Raw genomic sequence first — 18,490 nt, forward strand, 5'->3', positions numbered from 1 at the left:
TGTGTGATGCCCAGAAACGTCCTGAACATTCAGAAAAAGAAAATCCAGGCAGAAGGCAGGCTCTCTGCAGACACACACACACTGTCACAGACTACCAATTGGACCCCAAGGAAAGATTGAGTAGGATTATTTTTGGATGAGTTTATGCTATTTCAAGGGGGGAAATCCTGCTCGGTATGCTTTTAATCCTTACGACCATAACAATTCAGATGAAACACCAAAAGAGACAGCAAGGAGGATGCCATAAAGAGGTAGAAAACCTAAAATTAACCCTTACAGCCCTGACCTTAAATAGACCTATAACACATAAGAACCCTTAACTGAACTTTAACCCTTAACTTAGCATGAGAGAGAACCCTGATCTGACATTGTAACCTTAACCTTTAAAGATAAAACACCAGAAGAAAAAAAATGCAAAAAGACATAAAGACCCCGAGATTAAACCTTTTAACTTTTGCCTTTAACATATAAGAACCTTATGCTTAGCTTAAACCTTACTTTAAAGTAATGTGGCACCAGGAGGGTTAATGAACGTAAATGAAATTGATTCCATAGAGAAAAAGGAACAAACATGCCTGTCCCTTGCTCTGTGCCCAGTTGCAAGAAAAGGTTACTGCCTTATTCAAAATATGGTATAATTACACCGAATGTACTCCTAGTACAGGCACTTGTAATATCACGCCTTGACTACTGCAGATGATCCAGAACGTGGCGACACATCCGGTCTTCAACCGGCCCAAAAGAGCACATCACTCTGCTGTTCATCTCCCCCCACTGGCTCCCAGTTGCCACCCGCATCAAGCTCAAGTCCTTGATGCTCGCCTACAAAGCAGCAACCAAAATGGCTCCGACCGACCTGAACTCCCTCATTCAGGTCTACGCTCCCTCCGCCCACTACGCTCTGCCAAGGAGCGGTGCCTGGTGCTGCCACCACAACAAGGCCCTAAGTCTCTATCCAGACTCTTCTTCTTCTGTGGTTCCTCGTCTGCCACCACAACAAGGCCCTAAGTCTCTAGCCAGACTCTTCTTCTGTGGTTCCTCGGTGGTGGAACGAGTTACCAAACTCCATTCGATCTGCAGAGTCCCTCTCAATCTTTAAGAAAAAGCTAAAGACCCAGCTCTTTAGCGAACACCTTCTCACCTGATGGAACTCTTTATCTGCGTCTATGCTCTGCCTCGTGGCTCCTCGTGGTTGTTCTCTCCTTACTAGATCCTTGCTTGTGTTGTATTAAAATCTCATGTGTACGTCGCTTTGGATAAAAGCGTCTGCCAAATGGGAAATTGTAAATTGTAAATTGTAGAATGCACTTTGCCCATAGGCCAGGTAATACATAACAGCTTATTGCTGCAAATGTTTATATTGTGTATAGTTTAGCCAGCTGAAGAGACTTACTTGTTAGTCAGTTGCCCTCTCAGTCCAGCTGGTGTCTATCTCTTTCATCAGTTCATCCTGTTGGTTGTGTGGAGGAATGTTTCTAAAACGCTGCTGTCCATGTGAGCATCGAAACTATGATGCTGAGCAACAAAGTGATCTTGTTCTTGTTCCTGTTATGTTAGATATTATCCCCATTAGATATTATATAATGGTTGAATTGGAACACTTGGTCTTGTTATTTTATTTAAATAGTTCCTTAGCAAATGGCTCTTTCCCCTCCTGTTTTAAGCATGCCGTAGTACAACCTCTCCTAAAAAAACAAACAAATATGGACCCCCTTATCTTTAGCAATTATAGACCTATTTCCAAATTACCCTTTCGATCCAAGGTCTTAGAGAAGGTAGTTTCTATTCAACTTAGATCTTTTATGAACAACAATAACCTCTTTGAGGAATTTCAGTCTTGTTTCAGAGCTTGTCACAGTACTGAGAGCACCCTTGTCAAGGTCACAAATGATCTTCTCCTAGCAGCTGATGCTAGAGAATGTTCAATATTACTCCTCCTTGATCTCAATGCTGCCTTTGACACAGTCGACCACTCCATCCTTCTAAGCCGCCTTGAATTATGGGTTGGCATCAATGACACTGTCCTAAACTGGTTCCGCTCTTACCTCACCAATAGAACCGTCTCTGTCATTAGTGGAAATGCATCATCTCTTCCAACTTCACTTCTTTCACATGTGGTGTCCCTCAAGGGTCAATTTTAGGCCCCTTACTGTTCTCTATTCTATATGCTACCACTTGGTCACACTATTCGAAAGCACAATATTTCTTTTCATTTTTATGCAGATGACACCCAGCTATATGTACCGCTAAAACCCCATGACTCTGACAGTTTAACTCATCTCCAGGCTTGCCTTGCTGCTATAAAGTGCTGGATGTCGCAACAATTTCTTCAGCTAAATGAAAATAAAACAGAGATTGTTCTATTTGGCCCAACAAACTCCATAACTCAAATCCAGAGTAAACTGGGAAGTTTAGCAGCCAGTGTTGAGCCTGTTTTCAAAAATCTAGGCATTTTGTTTGATGCAAACCTATCTTTTGATACTCAAGTAAAGAGTATTGTTCAGTCCTGCTTCTTCCAGCTGAAGAATATCTGTAAAATAAGATAATTTCTATCTGCTGCTGACATTAAGAAAGTTATCCATGCCTATCCAACTCTCTATACTTGCGTCAGCCAGCACTCTCTCTCTCGTCTACAGCTGGTACAGGCTTTCTTCACTGGTTGCCTGTTAAGTACAGAATCGATTTTAAGATCTTACTGCTAACTTTTAAGGCTCAATGCGGTTTAGCCCCTAGCTATATTACAGATCTCTTAACCCCATATGAGCGAGAGGTCTGTGGTCCTCGGGCAGGGACTTCCTGACTGCTCCAAGGTCCAGGCTAACGACCAAGGTGGTCAGGTGCTGGAGCTCCTGGACGCCCTGCCAGAAGAACTCAGACTTGCAAACTCAGTATCATCTTTTAAATCGCTTCTCAAAACCCACTTGTTTAAGAAGGCCTTTTTATAGCCTGCTCTGCTTTTATGCTACCATTTTGTTCTCCTGTTTTTAAGTCTGTTTAGGCTTGGTTGCTAATTTTTTTGTTGTCTTTTATACTGTTTTGCCTTGTTTTATATTTTTATGCTACTCCTGCCCTTTTATGTTGCTTTTATTCTATTTTGCCTGTTATTGTTCCATCTTATATTGTTGTTATTTTACTTTTTCTCTTTTAGTAGTTATTACTGCATTTGGTCTTTCTTTAGTCTACGTTGAGTGTAAAGCACTTTGTAACTGTGTTTCGAAAAGTGCTAAATAAATCTTATTATTATTTTTATTATTATTATAATGATACGCTGTTGTTCAAGCATTCACACTACAATGATATCATCTTATTTTGGCGCCAAATATTCAGAGAAAAAATGGAGCATGATTACTTTACCAACATGCTTTTATTTTTCTCGCTCTCTAAAGTAAGATTGTCTCTACATCCCACAAAAAACACTCTGAGATGGAACCAAGAATATAGTTTTGGATGTTTTCATAGTTATTATCAATATGGCACTTTACAATACACACAGCTCATTGGCTGTTTGTCATTTGATTGTACCACCTATTAAGTTGTTACAATCACCTGTTTTTTTTTCCTACAAAGATGGCCGTGTGGTGATGTATAGTTGTAGCTATCTTTATAGTTATTTTAGATGTGAATGGGCCTTAAGCCTCACCTTTACCCCCTTGAACTTGATTTTCCCTTTAACTTTAACCATTTTTATTTCCTCATGAAGTTATTATTATTATAACTAAGGTTTGGGAACAAGACCACGCCTCAAGCACACATTCAATTTCCTGCTCCACCCTATTTAAACGTGCCTAACCATTACCTTTTCTCTCTCTCGTATAGCTCAGTTCTATCGTTTTGCATATGTTCTCAGACAGACCGAGTTTTGACAAAACTTATACTTAAAGCTGGGGTAGGCAACTTTGGAGAAAAGAGGAAGGCAGAGGTAGAATTTGAACATACACAGCCTCTCTGCTCCCTCCCTCTGCCCCGTAACCCCTCCCACTCGTTCGTAACGCCTCCCCCCAAAGGAGCCTCATGCGTGTTCATGAGTTTGCCTGTCAACTGAACTGAGCTACTGATCGATGTGTGATTCCCAGGTAAGAAGAAACGCTGGTAATAAAAAAAAAAAAACATTGAGCATTTACATGTTACTCTCAGAAATGAGTATAATTGTGCTTGGTAAGCTAAAGACGTTTGATAAATGAAAGAATTTTCCTCGTAGGCTGTATATCAGCCAAGTAGGTTACCGAGCTAACGTTAGCTAGATTACGATAGCATTACCAATATAAACAATGAAACTAGCCGTAAACATTTCCAAAGCTAGATAACCACGAATATCATAAAGTAACAACTTTTCTCAATATTAGAGCTTCCAAGAAGAGAGCATTGGCTCTGACGATGACTACACTCCAGTGCCAAGTACATCAGGTGGTCATATTGGACGGGACGGGGAAGAGGGCGAAGTAGCGGAGGTCCTGCTAGAGACAGGCAGTCAACCAACAGCCTGAGCTGAGCCTATCACGGGACCCAAGCCTCATCTTCCTCGTCTGCTCCTCTGCCAGGCCCTCGTGTCCCACAACAACCTGGTTGGTGCGTTAGGGTTAGGGGAGATAGGGAGAAGAAGTGCTGTGGCCAACAACCGAACTCTTGTGTCTCCATGCTACCACACATAGATGCTTATATTTTGCGCCTCGCCAGGAGGATATGGGATGACATCCGGGCCGTTGTTGACCTTCTTAACCCAGGGGAACACAACAATTTCGATATGCAGCCTATAGACAGTTTGTTGTGTTGTTGTCAGTATGGAACACTTGGACATAGACACAGGTTTGTGATTCCCAGTTGCTGCACCTGGAGAATCCGTGATAAGTATCCTGATCCACATGGACAATATGCAGGTTTTGTTTACAGTTGGGTGTAATTACAAGAATTGCTGTTCCGCAATACTACTATGCAAGATCACCGTACTGCAATTTGGTTTGTACAATATAATTTCACTGCAATTAGGATTGCTTTCTTACTGCATTTGCACATATTATGTGCATTTTTTTGTATTTGTTTCATATTTGGTTTTACTTATAATAAATGAGGACATTTATAACTGCCTTTCATTTACAATCACAGCATAAACCACACACAATACTCCCAACGTGATTTCAGTAAATCTAACTTTGCAAGAAAGATGACATTTCAGGACATGTGGTATAGGATCTTATTTTTAATTCCAAAATAACACTATACAAAACCGAAATTGGATGAATTTGTCATACAAAAAAAAAAGAAATTCTCAAACCATAATATTTACAGTGCCAGGTAAGAATGAATAATGAATTTGAGTGTGCAAAGATAGACACAAGGTGTGGCCTCCAAAGCTGGTTAGTGTTCAGTAGGGTCAGGTTGGACTGGCTGTGCAGATGGCCTCCATCTTGTGCAGCAACAATCTTGTGCAGTGGTGGACCTTGCCCTATTGAAAGAATATCACAATTACATATCTGACAGCAACATTTCACTGAGAGGGTTTTGATCTCTGAAATGTGAGCTTACAGTATTCATGGAAACCCCATAACAATCAAAAGCATGACTAAAATTGCTACTGTGTTAAAAAAATATAATGGTATGACATCAAATTACAGAAAAAGTACATATCAGTACAAACATGGGCATTAACACATGTAAGCATAGTTTCCAAAGCTATGTAAGAAGCCATGCAATGTAGTGGTAGGGCTAGCAAAGCTTAGCCTGCCAGCAAGTTATGCTCACCTGTCAGAGAGTCTCTGAAAGGAAGGGAAGGGAAGCAGGAGGTGCAGCCATGGTCTGCAATCCAGGTTTCCGGGGAGTGGATATTATTAGGCGATCTTTCTCGTAACTGCAAAAAACACATAGCTCGTTAAAAAAAAAAAAAAAAACTCTAAAGCATCATAACGGCAGTTTTACTGTAACCTAAATTGGTTTCCTTGAAATTACAATTGTGCTAGTGAGCTAGATCTACATCGCTACCTAGACACTGGATGGCGTTAGCATCCTAGCTAATAATCACCTCTATATGAATGATCGCCATATCGAAGGCAATTATTCATGTAGAGACCAAATTTGGAGTTTCCAGTAACGACTACCATGCAAAATACTATAAAACATCAGACTGTATTGTTATAACAGTAACAGCAGGAACCTACAGACAGCAACATTCACCAGCTGTTACCTCCTCTAGCTTCAGGCTGAGTGAATGTAGCTCTGAAAGTTACTGGAATCTCAGTAGTTTCCCTCACAGATATCGTTTAGACCCATGACAGCTCAAGAAGGCTCAAATATGTATTCTAACGTCCTGGAACCCCCTCCTTTACATACTCACAACGTAGCTACTCAAACCCGCTTCCAATCAGTACAGATCGGTGTGTCTTTGCTTTTGCGTCTATGGTGCTAGCTCTGCTAGCTTTGTCTCTACCAGCAGGCTACTACATTCACTAGCTGTTACATAACTAGCACAGCTGCTTACCTATTACAACGTGCTGTTTACATTATTAAAAATGGAGCACGGTCACTCATTAAGCGCAAACCAATGCTACTGTGCTGATGTACAAACGTGCTACCGGGCTACTTGCTAACACAAAGCCGTTCCATACACTTGCACCCGTTTATGCAGTTTCCACTTATTACTACCAAAGTACATAAGTCACACGACAAGATAAAATAGCTAGATAATATAGCAAAATAACATAACTAGTTACCTGTCCAGAAGAAATTCTGGACAGGTAACTGTCCAGCTGGGCGTCTGTCTTCAAAACTTTCTCCGCTATCATTGAACTTGTAGCTTAGCAGGTGGGCTTTTAAGCAATGGCTGGGAATGCGCATGAGGGGCAGCAACACCCACCCTGGAAGAGCTCTCCTGATTGGTTGAGGCTTACCGTGAGCTGTGAGATTTTGGCCAATGGCTGTGCTTTTGGCGATTTGGAAAACAGAGGCTGGGAGAGACACAGAGGCCTGATTTTCTCTCAGAGTGCTTTAATTATAGATAGAGGGAGGTATATGACATAATGATATGACATTTTGGCCAAATAACAGTAAAATAAAGTTGCCTACTCTAGCTTTAAATAAATGTCTTACCTGATCTCGTCATGGATCACGAGCTCCAGCTTTACATCTTGGACAGTGACCAGTTCCACCAAGATTCACCAAGATCCGCGGTCTCGGAGTCTCCCCTGTCCATTGATCACCCTCAAGCGCCGGTTCAAACTTCTCAGCCTTCCCAGTTCCGATAGAGGTAGAAGTTGCCGTCGTCGTTCGAGGGGAGACATCCCCTCTTCCACTCATCATCTCTCCAACCGATCAAGATCTAGGCGATCTATTCCCAGGCGATGCTGACAAACAACTCTGGATTCACCCCAAACACACACCATGTGTCGTCACGCCACCGACATAACCAACTGGACAGTCGCCTGCTTGCAGCGCGTCCTTAAAGAAAAGAAAAGCTCTTTCCACCGCAACGACAACAAAGCAAAACATTTTCAGCTTTACACAAATTCTCTCCGCACTAATCCTCCTCCGGCGACAACAACAACAAACACTCCAGTGCTTCCGGGTTCTCAAACCAATGTTGCCACCGTCAGGACTAACCCCGATGATGTCATCACGCCGCCTAACGCGGCAGGGCCGCATCCAGCCACTCCAGCCCTCAGTTGTGAGGGCCAGGTTGTATCTCCCCCTGTGCCTGCTCCCTCTGTTTCTGATCTGTCTCATCTCTTTTCTTCATTTCTATCATCCCTGCATCCGCAGGCTGCACAAAACACCCTTGCACATGCATCCCTTCAACCAAACATCCCTTCATCTTCCCTTCCTTCAGCCAGTGCCAGTACAGCTTTCTTGGCTCCTTTAGCCCCCTCTTCCTCCTCCAGAGTGCTACCCAGAGTGCCCCAACAGCGGCAAGCCATAGCGGTCCCACCAACCCAACACTTCTACTTCCTACTAACCTGTCCTTTTTTCCCTCCCTCCCCAATCCCTACCCCCCATCCCCCAAATTCCCCATCACCCAAATGTTTTTTACCCATCTGACAATCCATCTCTACCTACAGCACCTCCCACAGCCGGTCCTCCAGCTTTCCCCACAGCGCTTCCCACAGCCAGTCCTTTCACATTAGCCTCTGCTCAGCCTCCAGTTCGCCCTGCTTCAGCGTCAGGACCATCCCCGGCCACTCTCAGGCAACAGATAATTTTGGGTAACTACATCAATCTTGCTCAGCTCCGTCAGCCTTCCATGTGCAATCACCATAATCCCAGGGAGCTGCAAAGCACTCAAGGACCAGTCCTGCTGAGACATCCTTTGCCCAACTGTTCCAGAGAACTCACAGCCACAGAATTTGCCTACGCCTTCTCTCTTTACCATGACATCATCTGCTCAGTTTTCCCGATCCGGTGGCACCGGATTTTACACTTACCACATTCTATTTGCCTCCCAGGCAGCCCGTTCCGCCCTAGCGTGCAAGCTTTGTGGCGCACCATCCCATCCCGCTACAGCATGCACCATCGCTGCTCCTCTTCCATGCTCCTTTACTCCCTCTACATGCCACCCTGCTCCTGTTGCACGCTCCTTTGCTCCTGCTACTAACCCTTCAGTTTTTTCTCGCCTCTCCCCTGCAGCCCCTCCTCCACCCATCACTCCCAAACCAGTTGATACACAGCCACTTCCCCACAGCTCCACACCTCCAGGCTTTGACAAAAGGGGAACATCCATCCTGTACCAGGGCGGCAGGATGGTGTGAAATAATTTCAATGATTTAGGCTGCAACGTGTCCAGCTGCCATTTCCTTCACACCTGTTCCTTCTGTGGAGGCACCCACTCCTGGCCCTCCTGTCCTCACAACCCCACCAAACACAGTTCATGACTATCTAAGCATCTCAACACACCAATAAAAATTCATGCACTAGCCACCGCTTTAAAAAGCCACTCAGATCCCGGGTTTGTTAACTTTATCATCAAGGGATTCACACATGGCTTCCACCCAGGTCATCCCAGATTCCTCAAATACATGTCACAATCTCCAGTCAGCCCCCGCAGAGCCTGACACTGTCAATAAACTCCTAGCTAAAGAGGTAAAGGAGGGTTTCATTATTGGCCCATTTAGTAGCCCTCCTTTTCCACTACACAGAATCAGTCCAATCGGCATTGCCACCAGGAAATACTCTGGCAAGAAGAGGCTAATCATCGGTCTTTCATCCCCCCATGCTTCCACCATTCCCAGCATCAACAGTCTCATCCCCAGTCCAGACTTTTCCATGCATCACCAGTAACTTCAGAGTCCTCCCAATACACCCAGACTACTGGCGTTTCTTTGGCGTCCTCTGGAAGGGCGCTTATTATTTCGCCGTCCGTCTCACCTTCAGGTGCAAGAGCAGCCCCAAATTATTTGACTCCCTCTCCGAAGCACTCTGCTGGATCCTCACCAACAACCACAATCTCCCATATGTCGTCCACCTGCTAGACGACTTCCTTATCATTACACCACCATCCTCACCCCCATCATATGGTCTCATGACTCTGACCTCTGCTTTCTCCGAACTCAGTGTCCCTCTCTCCTCAGAGAAAACAGAAGGACCCAGCACTTCACTTGAATTCCTTGGTATCACACTGGACTCTTTCTCTTTTCAAGCCTCATTGCCCGTTGAGAAAATACACTGCAACTGCCTGTTTCTTTCGAACTACCTCCTTGCTAACACATCCACCAAACGCCAGCTACTCGCTCTGCTCGGCCATCTTAATTATGCCATACGCATAATCCCTCAAAGTTGATCCTTCCTCTCTCATCTCCTGTCTATCGGATTCGGTGGCTATTACGGAGTAAGGTGGTTCTCACCTGAATTTTCTTCCCTCTCTCCTTCATCTGCTATTCACAAACTATACCCCATCGTGGTAGCAACACTCCTTTGGCGGTACGAGTGGTCCAAGAAGGCCATTCTTATGCATACAGACAACACTGCAGTCGTTGACATCAGGGTAGGAATTTCACGGCGGCCACGATGGCCCTTGCTCTGGCCGTGATGCCCGTACACCCCTACGGCCACCGTGGCATTTGTGCCCTGCTACTGTCAAAATCTCAAGGTTGCTTTAAAAGCGTCAGTGGTCTCTTAGAACTGCAGCAGTCCTTATTGTAGCTTGGATTGGTTGCACGCATGTGCGCGCCAGTGTCACATCGCATCAAAACCACTAACAGGCTACATTAAATTCGGAATATCAAGAAAACGGGAGCGCAACTGAGAAGAGCTATATGCAGGTAAGCAAGCTAGCTAGTTATCGATAGATAGTTGACTTATTTAGTGCTTAACTGAATCAAACCTCTCTGTTTTTAATACCACTTAACGTTAATACTTAATACCTTAGTAACTTACTTCGATACAGCCACCAGATGGCGACGAAGAGCCATAGCTCCCAGTAACGGCCTTAGCTATGTTTCACCCGTTTCAACTGAAATGGGCCCCGCCCTCCCAAAGGGCCCCCAACTGACATGCAAGCATTGAATAATTCACCCACTTTTTATATATATATATATTGTGGCGAGCTGTGGTTACTTCAATCAAAGATAACGCACCGGACACCGTTTCATAGCTAACAGCTTTAATTGCAGTTAGAACCAGTTAGCAGTTCAATATTCACAGCAAAACGGTAGGCGGGTCATTTCTTTCACTACGAACATTACTAACGGTGTCAACTAATACGAACTAGTAAATTCTCAAACTAAAGCAAATACACATAATTAAAAGAATCTCTATAAGCAATTATTTGGGGTTAAATAATCCACTAGGCCGACAGTGCATGAATAACAAGTTCTCCAGGCCTGACTGAGCTGTCCACGGTGCTGAAAGAACGCGAAGCCCAATTCATTGTAAACAACCCCTATCTGTGGATATTTAATATATTGAAGTAATGGCTACGCCTCCGTTTCCCCGTATATATATTGTATTTTAGAAATTTCCTGAGTTTCTAAAATACAATATATACTAGATATATAATAGATTTTAGAAATTCAGAATTTCTAAAATACAATATATATACGGGGAAACGGAGGCATAGCCATTACTTCAATATATTAAATATTACAGGCACATTGCCAAACGTGCTTGTGCAACAAAATGGCACAAAGAACTGAGCAATTAAATGATAAAACATTAACGAACTATATTGGTTTAAAAAAAAAAACATGGCTGTTTCAATCATCGTGAATTTACTGCAGGGAATCCTTGGAATGCGCCATTACGCAGTGCAGCTTACGTTTCCTACAGCCGACCTCACAGTGTTAGTGTGTTAAATCATAGGAAATAACCAGTATGGATAACATTTGCTAAATGTGAAATATTTGTAGATATATAATGAGCTCTGTCCATTAAATCCTTTTGGGGATGTGCTTTACGCACAGATGTCCCATGGAAATACAGAAGCACAATATTGCGCAATTAATCTTTAAGTTTATCCACAGACAGAATATCTCACGTTTCATGTCCAGGAGCTCTGTCTCATCACACTGTTGTTCTAAAGGTATGCAATCATATGTGTGAAATTACTTTACTGAGTTTTGATGGCGCTGAGTTGGTCAGTGGAAGAAAGGAGGAGAAGGAGAGGGAGAGACTTCACATCTGTCTACCAACGCCCTGTAGCTCGTCATACTGGTGTAATTTGTGAGTATGTTGCAGGGAGAAAATTGAAAAAAATGTATTTTGGTACAATACTCGTTTTTTAGAATTCTGAAAAGGCCTTTACTATTTTGCATGGTAACGTTGTGTGTTTGAGAGAGAGAGAGAGAGAGACGCATCTTACTATCTGAATAATGTGCCCTTTAAATGGCAGGAAAATATTGCGCCAGACTTTAGACCAGGTTTTTGTTGGTCAATGGCACAATCGCTTTCCGCTGCCTCAAGACAGCAATGCGCCAACAATGCGCCTGACCACACCTCATTTTAAGAGCAACACACCCATGGGCGCAAAGATGGGCGCAAGCATTTGCTATTTAAACAACGTGGGCGGTGGGCGTGAAAACGACAACTGCGTTTCTATGTTGAGCTGTCCATTATACTGAATGCATTTAAGTTGAAGTCCGAAAATATACCATTATTGATGCAAATGCACATTAGCTCTTGAAACGGGCCCCCAGATACTTAAGGCCGCCTCTGATAGCTTCCACCATAGTGCTCCAGTCTGTCTGGACTGAAATGGCTGGTGAAAATCCCCAGAAGATCGCTATGAGGTCTCAAACTTACAGTAGAAACGTGAAAAAATCAAAATCTAAAATCTGCTGTTTTTGGCCTTGGTGAAATATTTTGGCAAGAACATAGATTTTTGTCAGTGTGACTATAAAATGTGAAGTTTGACTGCTACGTTACCCCGGAAATGGCGGACGTTGTATCTGTATCATTCCAATCGTGGTGCGTTTAGGGTCACTGGAAAGCTTGGAATTTCTAGTTTCCAGCGATACCAAGCAAGCATGTTATTGTAGAGAGACGAGAAAATTATCCCAGATCTTTTGATCACAACTTGCTCTTATATTTACAAAGTTGTATGACTTTATTGTTAAAATACTTAATAATAAGGCATAGTTTGGACAACATACAGTTGGTTTACGGATTCTGAAAGCTGAAGACCCCATGTTTTCAAACCAGTATAACATTCATATCTTCTATAGGCTCCAAATCCTCTTATTTCACTCAATGGCCTTTGTGCCCCAAAACAATTCGTTACACCGAAGGCCAAATGGCCTTGCCCCTAAAATGACAAAATTCCAAGCCTGGTCGAAATAATAAATAAAGGGCAGTCTCACTCACTGGACATCATGCAATTAATGCGCAAGCTTACTCTCAGCTCAGCACCAATTCATCATTCGTGCTAATCATTTTCCCGGTTACAAGAACACCATCGCTGACTCCCTGTCTCGCTTCTCATTCCAGAAATTCTAACTCTTGCCACCAAACTCTGACTCCCATCCCAATCCAGTTCCACTGTTTCCAGCCACCAGCCATCTTCAACTAACCCCGCAGCTCCAACACCTGGTCTCAGCATCCCAAGAAGCCATCCTCAATAGCCTTGCTCCTCGAACACGGTCATCATATTTTACAGGATAATAAAGAATAATAATAAACTTTATTTATATAGCACTTTTCACAAATGGATAAAATACAATAAAACAATAACAACACAATATAAGTGAGTAAAATGAAATAATTTTAAAAAGTAATAAAATTCACACAGAGATAAAAGTTTTTCTAAAAAAGAATGTTTTAAGAAGAGATTTAAAACCAGTGACAGATTTAGCAAACCTAATCTCAGCAGGTAACTCGTTCCAGAGTTTGGGGGCCCAGACTGCAAAAGCCCGATAGCCCTTAGTCACTAGCCGGGCTCTGGGAACGACCAGAAAGCCACTATCAGCCGATCTAAGAGGGCGCCCAGGCACATAAGGGGTTAGTAGATATTTGATATAATCAGGGGCCTGATCATGTAAAGCCTTGAAGGTCAACAGTAAAATTTTAAAATCAATGCAAAAATGAACAGGAAGCCAATGCAGGGAGGCCAGAATTGGAGTTATATGATCTTGTTTTCTTGAACCAGTAATAATCCTAGCAGCTGCATTTTGAACCACTTGAAGGCGAAAGAGGGAAGCCTGTGTAGAGGGCATTACAGAAATCTAAACGAGAAAAAATAAAGGCATGGACAACCTTGTGTAAATCCTCAAAGGATAAGCAGGATCTAATTTTTGAAATTAACTTAAGTTGAAAGAAACATGATTGAACAACCTTCTTAACTTGGTCATCAAAACAAAGGCCAGAATCAAACACCCAAATTTCTTGCAGTTGGCTTAATGTTATGCTTAAAGTTGGCTTAAAGACTTGGGTGTGGCAAACAAGATAATCTCCGTTTTGTCATCATTCAGTTAGAGGAAATTTTGAGAAGACCAGCAATTGATATCAGAAAGGCAGGTGGTAAGTTGCGCTAGGCTGCTATGATTAGTGGGTTGTAACGGGACATATAACTGGGTGTCGTCAGCATAACAATGGTACTGTACATTGTGCTTATTAATGACTTGACCCAAGGGCAGCATATAAATGGAGAATAATAACGGCCCCAAGATTGACCCTTGAGGAACGCTATGAGTGAACTGGGAAACAGAAGATTGGGAATTTCCAACAACAGAAAAGGTTCTATTGGACAGATAGGAGCGTAATAAGTTGAGAGCAGACCCTTTTAGATCAACCCAAGTTTCAAGACGCTGTAGAAAGATAGAGTGGTCTACTGTATCAAAGGCCACACTCAGGTCTAGCAGGACCAGAATGGAGCTTTCACCTTTATCTGCAGCAAGGAATAAGTCATTTGTCACCTTGACTAGGGCCGTCTCAGTACTGTGTAGAGACCTAAAACCAGACTGATAGTTATCGAAAATGCTGTCAACATTCATATAATCAATCAGTTGAGAGGCAGGGTTAGGGTTAGCCCAAGGATGGGACTGCTTCAAGGCTTTTCACACATGCCACAATCTGCCGTTTCCTTCCGTAGATGTTTTAACCTTAACTAATTTTAATTCACCTACGCCCATTCAACCCTTCATGTTAGAACTTCAACCATCCACGTCTACATCAGCAGCATCAACTTCTTCGTCAAATTACTCACCAGTGCCCCATGCCCTTCTGCCTCTTATTCCCACATCAGCATGCTAATCAAAGGTCTTCGAAAGGCCGAGCCACAACTCCCATCAAAATGGTTACCTCTCACTTCAGACCTCCTCACACGTTGCATCCAAACCCTTTGCACAGGATACTTATCCCCCTTCATCGACGCCACCCTCGAATCCATGTACCTCCTGGCCTTCTTTGGGTTTCTGCGATGTTCATAATTCACCTCCACCACCTCCATCTACGATCTTGTCATGCAAGTCTTTCTGACCTCTCTGTCCACACTCCCGACTCCCTTGTCTTCAACCTCAAATTCAGCAAGACCGACCAACTTGACGTGTCACATCCCATCATCCTGTTTCACCTAGATTCACTTAAGCCCATTCGAACCTTTATACAACTACATAAATTCCAGACTAGCTCGACATGCTTCACCCCGAGACCCTCTTTTCATCACTGAGTCTGAAGGGATCGCAACCCGCTTCTGGTTCCACCAACATCTCCGCCGAGTCCTATCAAAATCAGGAATATCCCCCGAACGACACTGCGGCCACTCATTTCGTATCGGAGCCACTTCCACTACTTCTAGACAAAGAATTCCTGACTGTACGATCAAAATTCTTGGCTGTTGGTCATCTCAAGCCTACCACAGCTTTATTCACAGCAATCTCAGTGACGTCTGAAAAGCCCATGCTCATCTGCGTATGAAGCTCTCTTTGGGGGAAATGGAGTCAGAAGACTCGCCATCAGTGAGACATTGCCCCCACCCTGAGTCTCAATTCCCTGGTCCCTTCAGCTAACCATCGACCCCAACTCATCTGACCCCTCGATTCATCCCTTCATCTCGACCCCTGATTCATCCCTCCACCCTCGACCCTTGTTTTATCCCTCCATTCTCAACCCCTCTTTCCTTCAATAAACTGTCTAAATACATCTCATAGTGGCATGGTCTTAGTGACTAGACAGATAGAAAAAGAGAGAGACAGAGAGAGAGGCAGACAGACAGAGAGAAAGACAACAGACATGTTTTTCTCTGTGTTGCAGCTACTGCTTTGTGTCTGGTTGCTAAGGTGATGGTTACCATAGTTTATGGGGGGTAAAGGATCTGAGCATAGCATCTTTACTGTGATGCTCTCTCTCAGTCTCTCTCTCTCTCTCTCTCTCTCTCTCTCTCACACACACACACACACACACACACACACACACACACACACACACACACACACACACACACACTAACAGTGGTCACATCCAGATAGTCAAATTTCTGTGGTATCTGTGTGTGTGTGTGTGTGTGTGTGTGTGTGTGAGGGTGTATTAGAGCTTTCCAATACACACTGCATTTTCTGTGTGTGTGTGTGTGTATTAGATCCTACATAAGCTGTTTTTAACATCTGAGGATTTTAACTAAGAATTTATTTATACAGACACCAAACTGTAGACAGACAGGCAGGCAGACAGATAAAGACAGGCTTCATAAAGCCCATTCCATGGGTTATTAATATCTAAGACACTCCAAGTACTGTCCATAATATCTACTGTTAGTCCCTAACCCTATCCCTAAGTTCTGCCTATCTAAGTTTCCCTGCCTAACCTTAAATTAGGGATGGGCAACCATGTGCTGAGTGCCGAGTATGGCAAACTATTCCAATGAGAAATGCCTCCATACATAACAGTTTTTTTCATTGCATTTGTTCTAGGTTGAGGAATTGTAACGTGACCCCTCCTCACTTGTCTTGTTTCATGGTCATGTCTGTTCTTAGAAAATATTATTTTTGAGTACAGGCAGTAGGGTTGTTTTAAAACACATGTCTGAATAAAATAAGGAGACTGCATATTAATCTGTCTTCCACCTTCAGCCAGGCAAGATCAGCATGCATTTGGTCTATACTTCCTCTCATTGAACACCTGAGTGCAAGACGTGCTGCTCTGTTCTGCACTAACTGAAGCTTGTTCAGCACTTTGTTTGCTGCACTTGACCAGATATCTGGGCAGCAGTCAGGATGAGACACCAAGGCTTGTATAACCTGCAAGGTGATACTTGGAGTAAGGAAAGAGGAGCATCTTCTTATAATAGATATTCCTCCCCCCATTTTTCCATCTATTTTTTCTATGTGATTCCGCCACGATAGTTTAGCCTCAGTGACTTGCTCTGTAGAAGTATGGCACAGGGAAAGGGTCAAAATTAAGACTACTGAGAAGCCGGCGGAGGCTATATCCCTGCCGAAGCCAGCTACTGATCTGGCCAATGATAAGCCGGCGCTGGTAACTGAGAGGCCAGCGGTGGGAAATGAGAAGCCGACTACTCATTCGACCAAGGTGTAGCTCCATGCGTCTTACCTAGCAACCCACTGGATCGGCTACTGGCTTGGCTGGTCATTAGCTTCCTGGCTGGGAACTAGCACGCCGAGTCTAGCAACCGGCTGGATCGGCTACTGGCTTAGCTGGGAACTAGCACGCCGAGTCTAGCAACCGGCTGGATCGGCTACTGGCTTAGCTGGGAACTAGCACGCCGAGGCTAGCAACCAGCTGGATCAGCTACTGGCTTGGCTGGTCATTAGCTTCCGAGGCTGGGAACTAGCACGCCGAGGTTAGCTAGATTAGCTACAGATTTGGCTGGTCACTTTGTTCTTTTGTATTTTATTGGCGGATTGGAGCCAAATGCGGCGCGTTAGCGCCACCAACTGTAGACAAATGTGATTTATCTAGATTCAATTAGTCTGTTTTTTGTTAATAAAAAGAGTATTCTTTCTCCTCCGTTTCCGGCAGTGTAGTCACCGACTTTCCTTGGCTGACAATTTATGTGCGGCATATATTTGTGTATATGTGTTCTCCTGTTTCCTATTTTTATGTAATTGTCTTTTACATTTTTCCCTCTATGTTCCTCATACACATTTGTGTCCTTAAATTTGATATAACGTGCTGCGATTGTTTACCTGAATGTTTGTATATTATCCTTTTGCTAATAAAAAAATTAAAAATAAATCTGCGGCATTGCTGCTTAGAACGTGCATGTGCACAAAAATATCTTGACTTCAAATATGTTGAAGCCCAGCTGTCAAGTTACCTTTTCTGTGGGTTATGAATATGAATGTATAGTCCAACTGATTATGTCTGAGAACGATCTGGTACAGCAGGGTTCGCCTAGATGGACAGTGTAATAGATTCATGTAGACAGGCTATTAGATCTGCATTGGACTACATGTAAGCTGCAGTTTCGTTTAACTGACAATAGATGTCACCATAAACACTGTAAGTCTATCGAGCCGGTCAACAACCGGCACAGCTGCTGGATCATCTCAGAAAACTCAAAACGTAATTTATTAACAGTGGTGGAAAGACTAGTAGAATGTCCTACTCAAGTACGCGTAGGCTACCGTTTCTTTGCTGATATTTTACCTAAGTTGAAGTAAAAGTACTGGTGTAAAAATCTACTTCAGTAAAAGTAAAAAGCAACTCATTTAAAATGTACTCAGACTAAAAGTTACTTTTTACAAAAAAGAACGATTACTCTTCTCTTAGCTGACTGACCGTCACTGTGAATGGTTCCACAATTTGTCAATTTACAATTGTTCAGTTTCTATTGCTTATGAGAGCCACAAAACGTGTACTCTGTAATGGATGTGATTTAAAATGTATTGAGGTGCAGTACTTAAGTAAAAACGTAGGCCTACTTCAGTAAGAGTAAAATTACTGACTGAAAAATAGGCCTACTCCAAGTAGCCTACACGTACACAAAAAAGCTGCTCAATTACAGTAAAGTGAGTAAATGTAATTAGTTATTTCCACCCTTGCTTATGAAGGCATGTGTTTAACGTATTTAATGCACACAACATACTGTAACATGTCTGCTACTAGTCTTTCCACCACTGTT

At 43.1% G+C, this 18,490-nt stretch overlaps 1 protein-coding gene and 1 pseudogene across 1 annotated transcript in view; one reads left to right on the plus strand and one right to left on the minus strand.

The window, feature by feature from the left end:
- Positions 1-18,490, plus strand: part of nyap2a (neuronal tyrosine-phosphorylated phosphoinositide-3-kinase adaptor 2a) — a 57,836-nt gene that overhangs the window by 672 nt on the left and 38,674 nt on the right. The gene's annotated exons all lie outside the window — the stretch shown is intronic.
- Positions 13,194-14,857, minus strand: LOC139660437 (uncharacterized; annotated as a pseudogene).

Source organism: Centroberyx affinis, unplaced genomic scaffold (assembly GCF_046629955.1).
Source record: "Centroberyx affinis isolate AG114_WGS23_722 - 3 ecotype Tasmania unplaced genomic scaffold, CSIRO-AGI_Caff_v1 ptg003302l_1, whole genome shotgun sequence".
In the NCBI taxonomy this organism is placed as follows: Eukaryota; Metazoa; Chordata; class Actinopteri; order Beryciformes; family Berycidae; genus Centroberyx; species Centroberyx affinis.